This window comes from Euprymna scolopes, chromosome 5, assembly GCF_053919585.1.
Source record: "Euprymna scolopes isolate OS-2025 chromosome 5, ASM5391958v1, whole genome shotgun sequence".
Classification (NCBI taxonomy): Eukaryota; Metazoa; Mollusca; class Cephalopoda; order Sepiida; family Sepiolidae; genus Euprymna; species Euprymna scolopes.
Window position 1 is genome coordinate 121033199 of NC_136486.1, and position 10571 is coordinate 121043769.

General features: G+C 35.0%; 1 pseudogene; it reads left to right on the forward strand.

Annotated features, from left to right (window-relative positions):
• Positions 1–1111: 1111 nt before the first annotated feature.
• Positions 1112–1226, forward strand: LOC145277276 (U2 spliceosomal RNA; annotated as a pseudogene).
• The last annotated feature ends 9345 nt before the right edge of the window (positions 1227–10571 follow it).

The following is a 10571-nucleotide window of genomic DNA, read 5'->3' on the forward strand; positions in this document are numbered from 1 at the left end:
ATGCATATATCATACACAATATACATTACTATCGTAAAATCTAATATCATAAAATACTGCATTTTCCTTCTGTCTGTAACGGCAGTTTTGCTAATCATATGCTTTATTTTTTTGTACCCCTTGAATACCAACCCTTCACCCTACACGATTAAAGCTGTTATATACATGTATTATTACTCGGGTCTCTTACTACATTATTATATCAAATGACGAATAAAAAAAATGAGGAGACAAATGTCAGTGTGTGTGTTCTGCTTTCCTGAAACATAAACTGTTTTAGTGTCACTTTTACGTTTTTATCAACGGTGTCACGTATAGAAACTAAAAAAAATTATGACAAAACTCATGTGGAAACAAATTGGAAATGATAATTGGTTTATTGTTTCATAGTTTAGTTTTTATAATATTTAAACTGTACATTTAATGACCAGAGTTTTAGTCGTGGACAAGCGACTCTATAAGTCACTCCGTCAGTCGGTCGGTCGGTCTGTCGATCTATCCGTAACACTTTGTGCTTGGCCTTGCAGATACTGCAAGCAAAGACCATATTTGGGGGTATCCCTACGTATAAGACCTTGGTCAATGTAGGGCAACCCTTCATACAAAATGTCATTATCGAGCTCCCCTACTCCCCGGGCAGTTTGCCCCCATTTCCCATTCACTCCTCACATAAAAAAAATCGGCCTTGTGCCTAATTTGCGCGGTGGAGAAGCAAATAAATACCCTTTTCTTGTCCTTTTCGCCAAGATCAAACGGTAGTATCTGTTCCGGCAGATACTGCAAGCTGTGGGGGAAACCCCACATATAAGACCTTGGTCAATGTAGGGGCACCCCTTCATACCAATTGTCCCTATCCAGCTCCCCTACTCCCCGGGGAGTTTGTCCCTTCACTCCTCACATTAACAATCGGCCTTGTGCCTAATTTTCTCGTTGGGGAAGCAAATAAATACAAACCCCACATATACGATCTTGGTCTGTGTAGGGGCAACCCTTCATACAAATTGTCACTATCCAGCTCCCCTACTCCTCGGGGAGGGTCCCATTTCCCCTTCATTCCTCACAGTAAAAATCGACCTTGTGCCTAATTTGCTGGGTGGGGAGCTAATAAATAATCTCTTCTTGGTCATTTGGCCAAGATCAAAGTGTAGTATCTGTTCCGGGAGATACTGCAAGCTGTTGGGGAACCCTCACATATAAGACCTTGGTCTATGTAGGGGCCACCCTTCATACCAATTGTCACTAACCAGATCCCCTACTCCCCGGGGAGTTGGGCCCCATTTCCCATTCACTCCTCACATTAAAAATCGGCCTTGTGCCTAATTTACTCGGTAGGGGAACAAATAAATACCCTTTTCTTGGCCTTTTCGCCAAGATCAAAGTGTAGAATCTGGTCTTACTAAATGCTGTACTTATTGTGATATAAAGTGTCGGAGCACTTTTCTGTATCAATTTAATGTAAACTGATCACCAACTTTACAACCAGTCAGTCTAAAAGCCATTCAAGTAATTTTCCAGATCATTCAATTTATGTTTGAAGGAGTCCAGTTATTTTTAAGCATTCCAGTCATTCTTAAGCATTCAATTCATCCTTAAGTCCATCAAAGTCATTCTAAGTCATTTACTTTTTATTTATTTAAGTCATTTAACCCCATTTTTCGGTCATTTTAGTTTATCATTAAGAATTTCATGTACATCCTACATTCATGCATGCACTCGTTACACGAGAGCACGCTGTTAATTGTTATCGGCCTTGTTTAGTATAGAAAACGCATAGATTGAAATCCATATATTAAAATGCACACACACGCACACACACACGCACACACACATATCTCTCTCTCTCTCTCTCTCTATATATATATATATATATATACATATATGTATGCGTGTGTATGTGTGTATATGTCTATTTATCGAATAAAAATATGAAAGCTTCTATAAATACGGATTATTGAGATAATAAAACCTCAACAAGTTGGAGGGAGTATAGATACAAAGTAAAACATACAAAAATATATACTTAATCATCCATTCAAGAAGAAAGTTGCATATTTAGAATTAAGGGATATTACTGGTTTTTATAGTTAGGTATTCGAAAGCATAATTCTCCTATATAGAATTCGAGAAGGGTGCTAGTTTACAGATATGAAAATTGTACGTCTAGCTATATATCCATTCGGAACGGTGTCGCAATTTTTTATATAATGGGCACCTCATAATTTCTAATAATAAACACTTCAGCATATGCTATATATATATATATATATATATATATATATATATATATATATATATATATATATATATATACAGTCGTCCATATACGGTACTGTTTCGCTGTGTCACATCTCATCAGTGCGGATTTATATATATATATATATATATATATATATATATATACATATATATATTTATATACATATATATACATCTTTGTTTATATATATATACACACATATTTATATGTATATATATGCATATATATATGTATATACATACATACATACATACATATATATATATATATATATATATATATATATACATATATATATAATGGCTTCAGGTGTATATATTTACTTCATAATTTCTAAGATTGTTAAGATTTCAGATTATTTCAGTTACTTCGATATAAGATAAATCAGCCGATTCCTTACATATAATAACGGTTGTATTTATAGTCGCTTTCTTCTGCAGAATATACATTGATAGATTTTGTTTCTGATCGGATTTATGGATGCAAATTAAGAAACGTTGACCGAGTGCAACACCGTAATGGCCGAGACGGACAATCTCTATGGATTGAGCCCATTACCCCTTTTCACAATGTGAGCGAAAATACATCAAGATGAATTACATATTTGGAAAGCGTTCAGCTTCATTTTAATCAAGATAAATGTAATAAGCTCCAAAAGTTAGAATAATAACAACTTCGTAATTTATTGTATGAGACCATCCAAGGAAAAATTCTGCATACATACATGCATGCAAACATGCACACACACACACACACACACACACACACACACACACATATATATATATATATATATATATATATATACATATATACATAAATATATATATATATATATATATATATATATATATATATATATATATATATATATATATATATATTGAAAATAATAAGCGGAAGTTTCTCAAGAGCTCTTTCGGCTATCATCTCCTCAGGAGAAAATCGATAGCGTACGAAATAATATTATGTCGAAAATAAAGAGTTCTATTGGGGAACTTATTGAATGTGCCAAAAGTACGGGGGCACTAAAAGAAATTTATTAACGTTTAAAAAACGATTAAAATATTGGCACAACGAGGGCAAGAAAAAAATAAAACTTTAAAAAAAAACGGGAGAAAAGTTTCAAATTTCCCCAACATTTTCACCGGGTTGAAGTTTTCAATTACTTCTTTTCAATTAAAGAGCCCAATGTTAAGGCTGTGTTCAGCGTTTTCTTTACATAATCAAAATCAGCAGATTTCCTCATTTAATTGCAAGTACGCAGCATGCATGCTCCCGAAAAGCGTATCGGGATGACACATCAATACGCTTCACATACTTATTTTATCAAACCATACCATTATTGACTCTCAAGAATCGTAGCAATGAGACATTGGTAGACGCTCTTGCTTGGAAGCCATAAAGGCCGAAATAGATTGTGGCATTCCCAGGGAAGAGTAACGGAAAAATGGATATCACACGCATCGGAACGACTGCAACAATATCTAAGTCAACCGAACGATAAACAACAACCGCACGACTCAACGCAGGAAATACCATCAGGTCAGCACAGCCCGGAGACTCACAAACAATCCCCTCCCCACGGCCGGTACGCTTTCTAACAATTTAGTCCACACGCCCTGACACGAACCTAAACAACTTTTTTCGATACGATCCCGAACATAACTGTGAAACACGATTTGATTTCTCCAAACAACGCGATACAAACGCAACCTCTGCAATTACTCCGTGAACGATTCTGGCGTGGCTGTCGCACTGTTTATCCTCGATGATGTTGCTGGGTCATAGAATTAGGATAGATAAATAGTTGTCAATGAGAAATAGAAATTATAAAAGATTGATAGTCTGGTCGCAATGAATACACGATAAATAAATAATTAAGATGCGATTTGGCTATGCAACAGTTAATTAGAATAATTGCAAGAATATCCTCTCAACCCGTTTTATATGGATTGATCGCGGGCTTGGAACTGGCTCCTGTATAAGATGGTAGGTTTAGAAACTCATTAAAAGGAAGGTTATATGTTAGATCGATTCTATATGATTTAAAATTAATTTAAAACTGTAAATTTCCCTTATACGGTTATAGTTAGTGTTATTCAGTAAGCAGATACGATGATTGTAAGAAATGGGGGGACACTGAATTATTTTTAAAAAATTAAAACACCCCTTTAACTTCCTAATTGACATGGGATTATTTAGCCCCAATATTGTTGTTCTATTTACTTGACCTACACACAAAGGCGGAGTGCGACACCAGCGTCGTTTTTTAAAGTGGATAAAGAACAAACATAAACATTGCTCCATTTGTGAAGGTTTCTCCTCCACAAACCGAGAACAAAAACTTGATGTGTAGCATCAAAAGAGATACTATATTTTGATCTTGGCGCGAAGGCCAAAGAGAATGTTTGTTCTTGAGCAGTAGCTAATAAGAACGGAGACCGTATGCAAGATAGTGTTCAGATTGGTTAAATCGAGGAACTAATAATGTGTATGGTAATGCGTGGAGCCAGTTTCCAACGCGTAGAGGGAAGAAGGGCCAGATCGCCGAGAAAACGACAGGTCTTCCATAAGTGAGGGTTCGTTTTGTGTTATAGAAGTGAGAAACCTCTAGTCTGAATGGTAAGGAATAGCCTAGAATTCGGCGTGTTGTCATGGTCGTCGAGAATTCCGACTAAAGAGAAAACAGATATTGTTCAAGGGATGAACAATTTGAACATAAAATGCATCTCAAGTTCTGTCAGTACGCCCATAAGTAATAAACAATGATCAACGGATAATCAAATTTGAAAGGAAGAAACATTTAAAAAATGCATTAAATTGTAAGCTTTCAGTCTTTTGGGGAATTATTTGCAGGATTCTTGCACATCGATAAAGTACACTACCTATACCGAGGACGTGACCTTGCATGTAACGGGCCCTGCCAAAATGAAAAACGAATGGAAATAAGACAATATGAACAAAAGACATGGGGCTAAAATCAATTATGATCTGTCCGTCTGCTTACGTATTCGTGCCTGGGGAGAATACTTTTTTAAAGGCTATTTCACTAAAGGAGTGAGGCTTGCCAGGTATTCGCCGTCAGATTTAGTGCTGATTTCCAGATGAAGAACTATTAGTGTGAAGTATTATAAGCGGGTCCTACCACAGTCTAGTAGTGAACTTTGAAAAATGTTACATTAAAGGTCGAGCGGGCGCGTGCAATTCGTACATTTATCTCTTCTTTCATTTTCCGTTACAAGTATTTATAGTGCGCACACTTTTTGCATCTTACGGCGTGAAAGACAAACAGTGGTTAGTCGTGAGGTCTGTTACCTGTATAGGTGTGGATTCGGTCTGGCTATGCAAAGAGTTGAGATTCCTCACCACACTCTTTGCCTAACCTACTGGAACTGAATGTGTACACTGTATATGTGAGAGTAACTGGGAATTTTAGCAAAAAGAAAGAACGAACCCTCCCCAAATTTGAGATGTGTGAACCTAGATAAAAGGGAGGCACACAGACTGCAAGAAAAGTAGTGGTCCTTTTAACGCAGGTGTTGACAATCATTGAAGAGTCTATCTATTGGTGGGCAAAGTCTCTCTTCCACCCTATTTTAGTTCTGTAAGCAACTATAAAAGATTATGTGGAGGGAATACGTTCGAGGTGATAGGAGTGAAATCCTCGGTTTAAGAAACAAGGAAAAACATTCAATTTGGTCCTTGTAGCCTGGAATGAACTTTCGATATTTACGAGACACAATTTACTAGACTGCATATGAGAACTGCTTTCTATTTTCGCAAAATTCTTCAGAGAGCAGATTTTACAATTACATATGTTTCTCTCCGATGTGAAGAATGGGATTAAGTTATTGATTATGATTTTCCACTGCGCTAAAGTGCGGCATTTGTGTGAGTTACTTGAGTCAGACAGTTCCATTTCCTCGATACGGTTTCCTTATATTGAAACCGCAGGCTGATCATAAAGCAAGTGGAACGTTATGTCTGTCTTCGCTTCCTAACTATTATGGGAAACGTGATTTTTCAGAGGTGATAGAACTAAGTTGGTAGTGGTAAGTCGTTCACTGTTTTCCACCTTGTTCTTAATTTTGAAATACTTCCTGGAAATGTGTATTCAAGTAATGTAAGAAAATGTAACTCTCTTCAGTATATATCAAAGAAAGCTCGACCAAACTGCCGCGTTTGTGTGAATTATATGGAGCTAATCTCAAGTTATATTTGGACGTGTTTTAGTAATAGATTTCGTCCAACCTGAACGAATGTTGACGCTGTTTCGAACCGTTTACTCTTGAGTTGGCTATATTTATGTTTCCCTTTTTTTACGCATGTCTAGAGTATTTATATCGTCCTCAGCGCACTTTTACTCCCCTTTTATTCACAATCTTTGGTTTAATTATCTCCATTCTGAATCTTTATTATAGGGGAGATTTTCTGTTTTGTCAAAAATGTAGGCTTACGTTGAGGTGTTTGAATAAAGTTACATTTCATGGGACGTACTTTCTTTGATTTGCCACATTTACTAGTGGAGAGTATTTTACATTACATTATAAATATCTTATCTAATTGTTTTGTATGTGAAATTTATTTATCCTCTCGTAATCCACATTACGTATGTATAGTACTTTCAGGATTTTATGTACGTAATCCAGGAAGTGATACTGGATTATTCTGAAAGGGACGAGCTAAGATAAATTATATATATATATATATATATATATATATATATATATATATATATATATATATATATATATATATATAGGGCAACATAAACCTCAGCATACTATTTTGGTTTGCGCCAAGTTTTGGTTTATTTAATGCATTTTGCATGAAATATTAACTTATAAATATTTACTCTTTTTAATAATCGCTGTCGTTTTGTTTTGCTGGGGCAAGATTAGCCATACAATTTTTTCCGGTATTGTTTGCCCGGTTACCCTTAAGCACTTCAACAAATCGCATACCAAATTTGCTTTCCTTACTGCTTAAAAAATAGGTGTGCGGTACCAGTTTACAGGAATTATGTGTGAAGAACAAACGTACTGAATTATCACCCAATGTTGCGCTTGTTGCCTCTCTTTTTGCGAAACACATTGCCCCTTCTATTAATCAGACGCTTATCCACCACCGCATAGGAACTATACCACTTTCCGGCAAACATAATGAATTTATACAAACTTGTTTTACTGCGAATATCCTAATTCTCTAACATATATTGCAAGCTATGGATGAAGGCATGGAGGGTTAGCATAGGAGCTCTTGATATAGCTAAAGCCTTGTGATGGAATGACACGAGAGTATTCTCATGTTTTAATACTGGACGATAACAGTTCTTTCTTATATAAGATAAAAGACAGCTTGTCCTCGATGTCATTATGTCAAAACCAGACGGTGTACCTTATACATTAGAGCTTTACTTTTCTTGATATTCATAGATGGTACACTGAAAAAACTTTCTGCGAGATGGGTATATTTTCTGATAACACACACCTCTATAATAGACACAAGAGAAGATGAATTTATTCACATCAAAGGAAATGATTGAAATCATAAAGAGAAACCTCATATCTGTAGTACAATAAGAACATAAATGGATAATAGCATTAAATGCCATCAAAAAATTAAAAATTACCATAGGAACAGTAATGTATACATTGCTACATTGTTCTTCGTTGAAATTCCCTGTCTTAAAATTTATGGGGAACAAGAAGTCGAACAAGCCTGTTGAATGCATTGTTAAAACTGCTGCGGAGACCGTAGATACTCTCTATAGTGGTAAACAGTTACACACACTTGAGAGTCCTATACAGTCTTATATGCCTACCATTTGCTTCTTATGACGAATTAAAAAAGAGTAATAATTACTGTTTCCTTCACTATACAACTCCAAATTCTATCTTATGGCCGAAGTGCTATATTCCTGTGCATATTTTAAAAATATGTCAATGAATTGTGCTCATACAAACGCTAAGCAGTTATACACCTTCGACGTAAACAACATCGACTAATTCGACAAGAACCAAACTCCGACTATTACACTGTACATATCCCTAGATATCGAATAAACTTCTGCTCATATTGTTTTGTCCGTCGAACTGCTAGCCATAAAACTCGCCTCCGCGATCATTTCCTCTCTGAATGCTCTGCCATGCAGAAATCCAACTGTAATCTGAACATATATTTTGCTCCTCAACTCCGTACATATTGCCCCTGCATATGCTGTCCCAAATAATAACTCTTTTATCCAAGTGGCACAGTGACTTGTTTAGGGTGAATGAGTAGTAGGACAAAAATGGATCTTGACTGTCGTCATGAAGACGGTGCAAAGGATCTATGGTCGAGAATGAATGACGCTATAAATTATATCTAGCCACTTTAAAATGAGCAAATATAATAAAATTAAAAAAAAATGTAGTGTGGGGCAGCACGGTAACTTTACATCCATTCATGTAAAACATCGGACAATTAACCTATTCTTTGCATGCCAATTTTATTACCCATGAGGAGGATTTTGTCATTCAGATGGGCACGATAGGTAGTGTTATCGGCACGATATCTATCATAATATTTGTTTCTGGTCCTCAATTTGAAAGCACCATGATGGTTCTCAAACTTACTGTGAATCTGTAGAGACCATGGACCCATCCTCCAAAATGTTGCGTGGGTGTCTCTCCTCCATTTGGGTATGCTGTTTAATACTTTTCGCACTTACTCATTGTACGTAATTCCAATGCGAATGTCTTTACTTGTCTAGGTGAGACGTCATTAGTTGGTCGTGTGTCTCCTGCTACTTTTGATCCATCTAAGTTTATGTGCCTGATAGCTGCATCAAGCTTGCTATTTTTCTACGGCGAGTTGAGCAGATACTGATCACTTGATTAGAGGATATTTTAGCGCAAGACTTAAACGCGATATTGGATCGCAATATAGATCCCCCTGGTTTAACATCGAGGGGCACCAACAGAGATATGCGTGTTCTTTTATTTCGTTCATTTGTGGATAATTTTTATGGCATCGATGAATTACGGAAGGAAACGCCGCGTGACTTACTGTGGTCTTGGACGTGTAGGCCTCGCTCAAATGCGGATCAACATTCGCGTTATATCAATTGGTTCTTAATCGAATTAATTAGCTGAGTTCATATATGAGTATAAAATCTTCCAAGTCTCCACAACATAGTTTACTCGGAACACCTAGTGATTAGTGTACAGGAAATCTTAGATAGTCTCAGGTTTAGATTGGCAGACTACGGGAATTTGTTAATCAGGAATAAACAATGCGCAAAATCAAAGTCGCTATTAAGTCATTCTCTGTCTATTTAAAGAAGCAAAAATTGTATAAATAAAGTTACATATGATTTTAAAAAATTAGAAAAGTGAATAAAAATGTTGATTTAGAGTATCATGAACAAAAATCTGCGAATTGCGAAATCATAAACATAAAGACAAAATACAACCCGTTAAGGAGAGAATAAACAGCATAGTAATTGGACTGATACAAAAATAGATCTCTATCGTTATTTTCTCTCTCTTTATATATATATATATATATATATATATATATATATATATATATATATATATATATATTATTCTAGCAAAAGTACCCGTCGTTGACTGGGTTCAAAAGCAGCCTACAGAAAATGGACTCTGATTTATGAAAGTATGATAGGTTATGAAAAGGAAGTGTTGTAAATTTGGGTTGAATTTGGGGGTATCAAAACCAAAGCAAAATAAGATGAAAATCAAATAGGTAACCCCCATAATTTATTATACCATACTTGTTCACACTGAAACACTTATCACAATATTCTGTGGATCTAGATTAAAAAACTTGTTAAACTTTGTGACATATTTCCATTCTATGGATATATATATATATATATACATATATATATATCTATATATATATATATATATATATATATATATATATATATATGCCTGTATGTATTTATATTCATTTTTTGCACACTTCTCTCATAAAATAATGATGTTCGTATTATATGGATAATTGAACTACTGTTCTCATATTGTCTGTTATTTTGTGAAAATTATACTTGAAGATAAGAACAATAGTCCGATTAATTCAAATAATACGAATAACAAATCCTTATCTCAAAAATTCAAAAACTATTAATTTTTCCAATATATTTGCTTGACAATTACATGTTTATACGTTTTCATTTTTCCTATACTTACTCTTACATTGTCGTATATTTTTAATCAATTTCTACATTTAAAACATTTTTATCATTGTTTAAATATATTCCATTTCGTAATAAGTATGTCAGCATTTCTTAAAATTATAT